The sequence below is a fragment of the Micropterus dolomieu genome, linkage group LG11, assembly GCF_021292245.1.
Source record: "Micropterus dolomieu isolate WLL.071019.BEF.003 ecotype Adirondacks linkage group LG11, ASM2129224v1, whole genome shotgun sequence".
Taxonomy (NCBI): Eukaryota; Metazoa; Chordata; class Actinopteri; order Centrarchiformes; family Centrarchidae; genus Micropterus; species Micropterus dolomieu.
In genome coordinates, this window is record NC_060160.1 from 3,740,785 (window position 1) to 3,752,295 (window position 11,511).

At 38.9% G+C, this 11,511-nt stretch overlaps 1 protein-coding gene across 4 annotated transcripts in view; it reads right to left on the reverse strand.

Annotated features, from left to right (window-relative positions):
* hectd1 (HECT domain containing 1) overlaps positions 1 to 11,511 on the reverse strand; it is a 68,276-nt gene that overhangs the window by 13,654 nt on the left and 43,111 nt on the right. The gene's annotated exons all lie outside the window — the stretch shown is intronic.

An 11,511-nucleotide genomic window follows, 5' to 3' on the forward strand; every position in this document is an offset into this window, starting at 1 on the left:
TTCACTTTTAATTTTAATTATAGCGACTAAATGCTCTTCTTCTACAATCGGCCTAAAATAATTAGGCTTATTTAAATGCGTCCATTGTGTTGCTGTTTATTTCCAGCCCACAGTTTGATACTGATTTTTGAGATGTGACTGTTTTGATCTTTAATGAAAGTAATTGTAAAATTAATAAACACCATAACTTCCACACTCCTGCTGTCATCACTCAGTTTAAAGTGTTCCCACACAGCTGAGAGCTGCTGTCGGCACTGATAAGATATTAATGATCTAAACAATCAGCTGGTGTTTCCTCCACTTCCTTTAGTTCAGTCAGAGATCGTCTCCTCAGAAGAGCTTGACTCGGCTCATTAAAGAGGTGGTATTATGCTCATTTTCAGGTTTCAGGCTCATGCTGCACATTGCTGCAGCTCCTCTTTTCACCCTATGCAGGGACGTGCACAGACATTTTGGTGGGCAGGGGCTCAAGTGAAAAAAGGGCAAATATATTAACAACATTTTTACTTTTCTACAAAATAATCAGTTCACACAGAGACCACGGTCTTCTTTAGTATTCACTAGGTTTATCACAGGAGCAGGCAACAGAAAAGGAAACTATGCCACAATGTGCATGTTTTCTATGCTGCTAGTTTCAAGTAGGCTATATATTTATGACTTAGTTTCATTAATAATTTGTTTACATTAATGTATTGATCAAATACTTTATTATTGTTTCTATTATATTAGATTTACCATCACACACACACACACACACACACAATTACTGATGGTGACATGGACTTAGTTTCACATTTGAGGGAGGGCTGTCTGTATTATATTAGGATCTATCAACAACAAACTAACAGAATAGAGAGTTATTAGATGAGGAGCCGACCATCAAAACTATGAAGTTACTCTTTAAGGCACTTTTTTCATTGAGTGGTCAATTTTGAGACTTTGGTCTATTTTGCTTCCATGTCTTCGTTTTACTCTAATGGAAATAAAACTTCAAGAATGCACCTTTACATGGTGTTGGTTTAAAGCCTAATAACCTCGGTCTATTTGCATCTGTAGATTTATTGCCTTAGCTAAACTTCAGCTAAGTTATTACTCTAGCTCAGCTCATGAGTCATGTGTTAGCAAGACATTGGCCTATATTATCTTTTGTCTTTTGTTTAATTGGCGGTAAACTGGAGGCACTGGTATAGTTTAGTCTTTTGTTCATCACCACTCACCTCTACACAAGACAAGAAAAACACTGCTGGGAGAGAAGCTGTCTGTCTGTGAGCTGCACTCTGAGATGCGGAGCTTGAGAGAGAGAGATTTTTTGATTTTTCAAAACACACTTTTATTAGTCAACACTCACATTTATATCATCAACACATCGGCTTACACCAGCTGATCAGCCTGTACAGAACACAGCACCTTGCCATGAGCCCACACTGACAAAAAAGTTTCCAAGTCCTGATTAGCTCTGTAAAAACTGAAATCTAACAATAACCTGGACTTCATCATTTTCACAAACACGCTAAACTCTGCACAAGACCAGTGAATGGCAGGCAAGAGACAGAGAGAGAGAGAGAGAGAGAGAGAGAGAGGGCATAGGAACTCCCTGATGGCCTATTTAGATTTTTTTTCCAATAAATATATTTGTTTGACAGGGAATCTGCTGTAAACAGGAATAAACATACTGTATATTCATTTATTTATTATTAAAAAAAGAAAAAAGGGCACTTTCTCTTGAGGAAGAAAAATAACAGGTGCTGTGTGCACATGCCTGTTCTGAAATATGAACTGAACATCATCCAGGATAAGCTCTCAGATCAGCTGGTGTCCTGTCCTGTGATTTCTCCTTTCTCCGTGGATCTCATGTACCCACAAGCATCTCCGTCAGTCAGAGCCGGAGCACATGTCTGACACACCCTGTCAGAAAAATGAAAATAAGATTCAGAGTGTCGTAGAAAAACAAGAACGTTTCTCCAGTTGTGGTCCTGGATAGTGGCAAGAAAAAACAATTTCAAAACGTTTCTATATTTTCATTCAATGTAACACGTTTGTATTTTCTGTGCCATGAAAAACAAGCAGGCAGGTTTCCTGGATTGAAACAGAGGTTAAAAATATCTCTTGGACTGGGTGTGTAAGTTTTGTTTAATGACCTCATGGGTTATTATGTATTTGTTTCTCTGAAAACACTGTGTGACCTGAATGTGATGTCACCACATGGCAGGCTGGCTCCTAAAGAGACTATACTGCAGTAAAATTTTGTATTAAAACAACATAATCTGGTGGCAATAGTTCGTCACAAGTTAAATGTAGCTACTAACCTGTTACATGTGACATAATCAGTCTTATCTGGTCGGAGGCTACTTTCAGGAAACTAAGCTACGTCTGTATTAAGCTGTCTAAATTTTGCATTTTCCGGTGGTTTTATGAGAAATGTCTGTGGATATTTTTCTTCTTTGGGGGGGGATCAGAGGAGTTCCCCAAACGCTGCCGTTTTCTGATTCTCAGGAGACGAAACAGAGTTGGGATTCAGGGGATTTTTACAGCATTGTGAAGCTAATTTTAAAACTCAGATAGGCAGAATAATAAAAGTGTTAGAATAATACAGGAGCAGCGTGACCTCAACCCTCAACGCTGTAGTTTGGAGCTAACTTAAAACAAACAATTGAAACGAAAGAATTAGGCCTATTTAACTTTCACACAAGCTCTGTTACCCTGCACTAAGTTTGCTTTCTTTTTATGTCAGAGGTCGGAGCTGGGAAGGATGTCACACCCAGGTTGATGAAACAGTTCCAGTACAACAATTAAGTTGGAAAAAGATTGAATGCCTCTGGCGATTGTTAGCAATACCAGATGATAATAATGCTTTATTTTGCGTGTAGCTGAGTGAGGTTTATTCACAAACTGGGTGAAAACTTAATGTTGAGGTAGACAGTCCAGAAAACACAACACGATAAATCCATACATGAACTGAAGATTCATCAAAAATGATTGTGGACAAAATAATAGTAATAGGCTACAACACAGTCCAGTTCAACGTGGCACCACAAACTGCAGCCACCAAAATGAATTTCAAAGAATAAAGACAGTGTTTCAGTTCCTTTCATTGTTGTTTGTTAGCCTACACCCAGTCTCAACTCTTGAAAAGTCTGACCCAACATGCAGAAACTTATAAGCCAAGTGATGACGGTTTGTTGGTGGACACATCACTTTTCGTTTATGGACAACTGGGGTTAGATATGTCCTTTTCTTGACTTTTGACTATTTGTTTAGTGACTATAATAGAGTACTTGACACATCTTAGGTGGCAAGTTTTGAACCCGCAGCTGTTTACAACTCCAAACTCTATTACTGTCCTATCTTATTTTGCCTAACACAGCAGGTGGTAATGAGCAGACTCGCATTGCTTTAAGCCAAAATGAAGTGGATAAAAGTGGATGTAAATGCAGCTGTGGTAGGGCTGCACCTTAGCACAGAACAGGAAGTCCATCCACATGTCCTGAAGATGGCTGGAAAGATAACCAGATATGCTACCAGGAGATACCAGGTTTCATGCAGCACACTTGTTGTTCTGCCTCCTGTGGTCCGATCAGCTGTTCTGCTGCATCGAAACCAAGACCTGCAGATTCAAAGCAGTCAAAACAGTCAGTTGCACACAACGCTTTCTCACAATGGACTGCAGACATTGCACCTTATCACACCTGAAAGTCTGAACAAAGGTTCATGTTTTCATACATTTTGACACATTTGGTTAGTTTTGGTTTCACACTTCAATTCTGCGAGTGGACTAAAGGACTTCACATGACAGACTTGCTTCTTACATACTAATGAAATGTTGATGTGGATGTATATGTTGTAAGTCTTTTAAAGCCTGTGTGATGGCAGAAAATTGTTTTTTCTGTCTCTTATAATCTTTTAGCCAAGTGTTACCGCAGTGTTACATATTTATTAACAAACATGTCTTAAAGGGGAACAGAAGAGACAGACACAAAGAACTAGACTACTTAACAAAAGGTGGTGATATAGCTTTTAAACACAGAAATAGCAACTTAAATAAAAACACATTTAACGCTCTCCCTCTTCCAAGGGAGAATTAGAAGAACTTTATTGATCCCTGAGGCGAAGTTCTTTTGTCACAGTAGCACACTTCTCAAGGCATAAGCAATATATATAATAATAACAAAAGCTAGGTATAAAGAAATATATAAATATAAGAGTATAAATGTAAAATATAAAGAAAAATATAAAGGAGTGTGGGTATGTACAACATTTATATTATTAAAGAATTATTATGGTGAACCAAAAAGGACTAGTGAATAAAAAGCAGCAGAGAATATTGCACATCAATTATTAAACAGATAATATTGCACAGAAAATTGATAATAAGGACCATTTTAATAAATCTACTGGATTGGTTAGATTAGGTTAGTTAAAATTAGGGGGAAAACATCCTTAGACGTTGTTTACTTTATGTACTGCAATAAAATCATGGGCGTCACGCAGGACTGAGTTGAGCAGGTGACGGAGCTGAGGATGCTGAGAAAAATGAACGCCATCATCAACAATGACTTGCACCCTCTTCTTGCCTTGGATGGGATTCAGCAGAGCACTTTCAGTGTCCAGGGGATCCCACCAAACTATAAGACTGACCTAACTTTTTCCTGCCTGCTGCCATTAGGCTCTTAAAATGAAACAACTGTCTCCTTTATTGTTTTATTCTTAGATATTTTAGAAAAGTATTTATAATTTTAATTGGCCCCGGTGGTGATTTAACTCTTGTAGCATTGGGTTTATTTTATTGTCATTTGTTTATGTTTAATCTATGTTTTTAACTGTGATTGAACATCAACCATGTTTAAAGTTTGGCACAGATCTGAGCATGTACACCAAAGTTATACAACCTCCTGTTTCATGCCTTTAGACTGCACAACAAATGTTTGAAGTCAATTGGATTAATTCGCTAGGTGGAGTTACGCAACCTGTTAAACAAACTTCCTGTTTATTCCCTTATGCACCATTTATCTGGGACAAACTCACAGGAAACTGCAGGTCTGCTTAAGCTCTGTTCTTTTAATCCAAGTCAATTCAATTTGTATAGCACATTTCAGCAACAAGACAATTCAAAGTGCTTTACATAAAACATAAAACATGTTTTGAAAAGACTCAAATCACAGAAAAGGTTTTAATAATATCATACTATAATATTTAAGATGAATTTGATCACAAACCAGGCTAAGATTCATTAAAAAGAAAAACATTTATTTCTGAAAATATGTAATGAAATTCAATTAAAAATGACATTTCCAATTGCATTGTTGCTGTATTTTACCAGATGGTTGGTCTCTGCCCCAATAAACTAAAAGTAAATTTAACTGAACGACCTCTTTGCAGCCATCTGCTGGAGTGAAAACCATACAGCTATTACAAAGTACAAAGACGAAGGGGGTTGGTTAAACTACTCTGACAGGAAAATTGATCTCACATCACAAGAGGGAAAATGAAACAAACATCTCTTCTGCTCTGTAAGTAAATCTAAGCTGACAACATTTTAAAAAATATATATTTATATGAGTAGGAGAAGCGTAGTAATGATATACAGAGAAAAGTTTGAATGTTAGAAAACTTTTAGTCAGTAGTTAGAACTTTTTTTTTTACTGATCAGTCTGGGGGATCTATCAGTTCTAATGTAGTTAATGATATTCAGCTGGTCAGAGTCCTGATATCTTGTCTTATCAATACATCTCCCAGCTCTACTGCTATCGCAAAAAAAATGTACATGTCGTTTAAAACTATTACATTTCATGATAACAAGCTTGATGACGATTCTACTTAAATTCTGTTCAGTTTCATTTAAATTGCACCACTTCATAACAGAAGTTATATCATTGCACTTTTCGTAGAAAGCAGGTCTAGACCGTACTCTTCTTAGTATTATTCATAGAGGCTATGAACAAGCCCTTGGCACCATGATGGGCAGCCTCGCCCTGTTGGGTTGCAAAAGAGCGTGAGAGAGAGTCACAGCTCTATTGAGCCGTTTATTCTTTTAGCCATCAGTTGTAATGACTTCATGAGTTTATAATCATTAGAGACAAAACCCATCACCTCCTGTGCTCACCTGTTACACATTTATCTTTACACTTATGAACCTCAGAAATGGCTGTAAAAGCAGATGTATATTTAGACATCTGGTTTCCTCCCGCCAACATTCACCCACTTACTTCAATGGTTTCATCATCGCCTCTTAGACCCCATCCTCACTGCTTAAAGACGTTTTATTCTTTTGATAGCACTTCTCAATCAGTCTTCATTAACAGGTTATGTACAACAGTCCTTTAATGTACCTGTAATCAAACCCACTCTTGGTCCAGGGATCTTAGACCAACATCTAAGCTTCCTGTTTTCTCTAAGATCAGAGACTTTCAAAAGGTTTCTGTGTTTGGACAAATCTTATTCATATAAGCAACTGCGCTGAGATAACTTCTTTTATGAATTAAATTGTTGGGGATTAGGGTTTAGATGGCATCATTGTTTATATTAAATAATGTAATAATTATTATTACTTTTATTTAATAATCAATAATACAATATAATTTAAAGTTATATCTACCTTGAGGCACCACTCTTGAAACAAAACAAATAGCCCATTACCTAATTTAGTCTCATTAAATATACTAAACTATTTATTTGTAGTTTTGGTTGAAAAATTTAATTTCTGAGCATCATAAAATTGCCATTAATAGATAGTGATTTGAAGGATTTGCAGTTCTATGTGGCAGAGGTTGCCAATATATTCATTCTTAGGCAATATTAAAAGAAACAAGCATTTATTTACATGGTAAATAAAGCAAAACACACAAGATGAAGCGAACTAAAATGCACGACACCAAGACAAAGAGATCTGCATGTCAGATAAGGATGGTGTGGTGGGTGCAAGTGTGTGTGTGCGTGAACGCAGAACAAAAGGTGGAGGGGAAACTTTAAGTTGCTTCCTGCATATGCATGGTTTAAGGCCGAATCAAAGAATGTTGTGTATATGTCTTCTGTGTAACAGTGCAAAGTTAAAAGGAGTTAGTTACCGTGCGAAGACTTTGTGTCTGAAGCATAACATCTCTAACCAATCCAGCAGAGGCTGAGAACTGTAAAGTTAGTTACATTATCTCACGTTAACAGTGATCACTTGTACCATAAAACTTCAATGAAAAACACATCAATGTACATTTACAAAAGAAAAATGGTCCTGTTAATGCTGCAGTTAAATTAAGGCACTAATAATGATAATAATAATAGGACTAATAATTATTATTGTTGCAGAAGTTGTTGAGCAGGAACATAGGGGCAGCATGTGGCTAGAAACCACATTTACCTCTGAAGTTGGAGGTTGGAGATGAGAATGACGTCACACCCGAGTTGACAGCGTTCCAGTTAACAAGTCGAAAACATCCCTCGGCCAACCGTTGTTTACACCTAGCCAGGTTAGCCATTGTTATGCCGGTTGATAAAAACCGCATTGTGTGGTATTTACTCATACTTAATACTGTAGCAACACATCCGCAGACAGCAGCTGGAAAGCACTTTTTTTATTTCTATGAGTCACAAGTACAGAGAAGTGCTAATAAACAGTATAAACTGTAGCTTTGACTAACTGTTGATACTCAGAGCAGCCATCTTGGATCACGAAGTCGGAGTAGTGCGGTTCTCCACAATTTTCATTAAGGGGACGTTCGCTTTGAATTTCCAGCTTTGAACTTGGAAATTTCGACTTCCCATGTCAAATAGAACGCACCATTAGGACAGGGAGATAGTAACGTGCATTACTGGGATGAGACAAACGCAGTTTGCAAGAGAAAAGACGTGAAAACGTCTTGAATTTGAAAGAAAGGAATCTATGGGATGATACTTGTTTTATCTGAACTTTAACATGATGTAATAAAGCAGTGCAAACATTAGTTTCACAGTTCTAAACTTTTAAACTGCTGTGACGGTTCTCAGTCATCCAGTACATAGTTATCCAACAAAGGTTAAAATCAAGGGCAACTGGACTTGGTTCAAGCATACAGGTGCTGGTCATATAATTAAAATACCATCAATCATCAAGAATTATTTCAGTAATTCCATTCAAAAAGCGAAACTTGAACCATATATTCATTCACACAGACTGATATATTTCAAATGTGTATTTCATTTAATTGTGATGATTAAAACTAACTAATGAAAATACCAAATTCAGTATCTCCGAAAATTTTAATATTACTTAAGACCAATACAAAAAAAAGGATTTTTAGAAATGTTGGCCAACTGAAAAGTACGAACATGAAAAGTATGAGCATGTACAGCACTCAATACTTAGTTGGGGCTCCTTTTGCCTGAATTACTGCAGCAATGCGGCGTGGCATGGAGTCGATCAGTCTGTGGCACTGCTCAGGTGTTATGAGAGCCCAGGTTGCTCTGATAGTGGCCTTCAGCTCTTCTGCATTGTTGGGTCTGGCGTATCGCATCTTCCTCTTCACAATACCCCATAGATTTTCTATAGGGTTAAGGTCAGGCGAGTTTGCTGGCCAATTAAGAACAGGGATACCATGGTCCTTAAACCAGGTACTGGTAGCTTTGGCACTGTGTGCAGGTGCCAAGTCCTGTTGGAAAATGAAATCTGCATCTCCATAAAGTTGGTCAGCAGCAGGAAGCATGAAGTGCTCTAAAACTTCCTGGTAGACGGCTGCATTGACCTTGGACCTCAGAAAACACTGTGGACCAACACCAGCAGATGACATGGCACCCCAAACCATCACTGACTGTGGAAACTTTACACTGGACTTCAAGCAACGTGGCTTCTGTGCCTCTCCTCTCTTCCTCCAGACTCTGGGACCTTGATTTCCAAAGGAAATGCAAAATTTACTTTCATCAGAGAACATAACTTTGGACCACTCAGCAGCAGTCCAGTCCTTTTTGTCTTTAGCCCAGGCGAGACGCTTCTGACGCTGTGTCTTGATCAAGAGTGGCTTGACACAAGGAATGCAACAGCTGAAACCCATGTCTTGCATACGTCTGTGCGTGGTGGTTCTTTAAGCACTGACTCCAGCTGCAGTCCACTTTGTGAATCTCCCCCACATTTTTGAATGGGTTTTGTTTCACAATCCAGCTGTCAAGTCAGCAGTCTTCCCCTTGATTGTGTAGCCTACAGAACTAGACTGAGAGACCATTTTGCAGGTGTTGAGTTAATTAGCTGATTAGAGTGTGGCACCAGGTGTCTTCAATATTGAACCTTTTCACAATATTCTAATTTTGTGAGATACTGATTTGGGAGTTTTCATTAGTTGTCAGTTATAATCATCAAAATTAAAAGGAATGAACACTTGAAATATATCAGTCTGTGTGGAATGTATGCTTTATACAAGTTTCAAGTTTTGAATGGAATTACGGAAATCTTTTTGATATTCTAATCATATGACCAGCAACTGTATATACTAGGTTCACCTGTTAAATTGCTTGTTAACACAAAAAGCTAATCAGCCAATCACATGGCAGCAACTCAATGCTTTTTGGCATGTAGACGTGGTGAAGACAACTTGCTGAAGTTCAGCATCAGAATCGGGAAGAAAGGGGATTTAAGTGACTTTGAACGTGGCGTGGTTGATCCTCCTGGTCTACTGGGATTTTCACCACAACCATCTTTAGGGTTTACAGAGAATGGTCCGAAAAAGAGAAAATATCCAGTGAGCAGCAGTTGTGTGGACGAAAATGTCTTGTTGATGTCAGAGGTCAGAGGAGAATTGGCAGATTGGTTCCAGATGACAGAAAGGCAACAGTAACTCAAATAACCAATAAAGTTAGCCATGAGGAATTAGGGAAGTTCTGAAGGAAAAATGGGTCCAGCCCGGTACTGGCAAGGTGTACCTAATAAAGTGGCCGGTGAGTGTATATATGTCTTATCACATGTCAACGCTCAAACCAACCTGTGTCTCATTTGTCTTCAGTGCTGACCTCCCTGCTCTTCTGCAGAACAAACCAAGGTTAGTGAAACTCTGATTGCTCTTTGAACATGTTGGATTTGGATTTTCCGGCAGGATGGGAGTCAGTCTCACAGGGCTGGGACGTGATGGGAATCATAGGTCAGTTTTTAAATACATAAATTTGCATTTCTAACATGACTAAACGCTATTTTCTGAAAAACAAGATGGTAAAGGATTCCTTCTTCTGGGATTTTTTTTCATGCAGTTATGGTACAGAAGTGAAAATTTTTGTCACCGTCTACTTTTTTAGTTTGCTGAGCGAGACACCAAACAACCACCTAATGTCAGTTTGCCTCTTCGCTAATCAGCTGAAGAAATCAACACCTTCAAAATATCCCTGCAAACGACATTTTTGATCAGTTTAAATACTCGGCTTGTGACAAGCTACTCTGAATATTACTACATACAGACAGCTTTTATTTTTGCTTGTTTGAAACACTTGGCCCAACCCGAGTCTGAATTCACACATCTCTTTTCCATCTCTGTTATTATCAAGAAACCCACGACAAACGCACCAGTCCGACCACAGCGTCCTTCAACTTGTTAGCAGTGGTTGTTGTATGTCGCTTGGAAGTGACGTTGCAATTCCAAACGCTATGTCACTTCAGCTCACGTGTTGGTGGTGCAAACACAATCAGATAAATAAAACCCTTGAAGGTATGTAGTTCTTGGGGGAGCTCCACAGTGGGCAGTTTCTCTCAGGTGGTATCCAGAACTGTTTGGTCCAAAAAACACCTATTGTGTCCCCGTCCCCATATCGACTCTGTCTGTCAAACATGTACACTGTCAGAGGCTCTGAGAATCTCTGATATAGAAGATCCCGAAAGTGCAAAAAAACACAAAAGGTTCAATGTAATGTGATTCATGATATAATGGAAACTAGCCGCCAGAGGGTACTGGGTAATTTAGTTTTTCTCAAAACATATTGAATTTCTGCAGCGCGTCTGACTGTGAGTCCCTGCAGCTCTCAGTTTTTCAGCTGGAAGTCTGTCTTTCTGAGCTGTGAGGAGGACGACAGCTCTACTGGATGGACGCTGAGGAGGAACACAACCAGAAGAACCAGGACTCAGTGTGAAGCCTGGGGAAAAGCAGCTGGTTCTTCCTGTAATATCACTGACATCGTCCCGTCAGACAGTGGAGTTTACTGGTGTGAGTTCAGAGAGGGAGCAACCAGTAACACCATCAACATCACTGTCACTGGTAAGATCAGACTGTGGAGTTAGTGTTGATGAAGCTGTGTGTAAATGATGAAATGCTGTAGTTTGTCTCTGTGTTGAGGTGGACCAGTGATCCTGCAGAGTCCTGTCCTCCCTGTGATGGAGGGACATGATGTCACTCTGCACTGTAAAACAAAGACCCCTCCCTCCAACCTCCCAGCTGGTTTCTATAAAGATGGCTCCCTCATCAGGACTGAGCCTACAGGTCACATGACCATCCACCATGTTAACAAGTCTGATGAAGGCCTCTACAAGTGTAACATCAGAGGTCGTGGAGAGTCTCCATCCAGCTGGATCTCTGT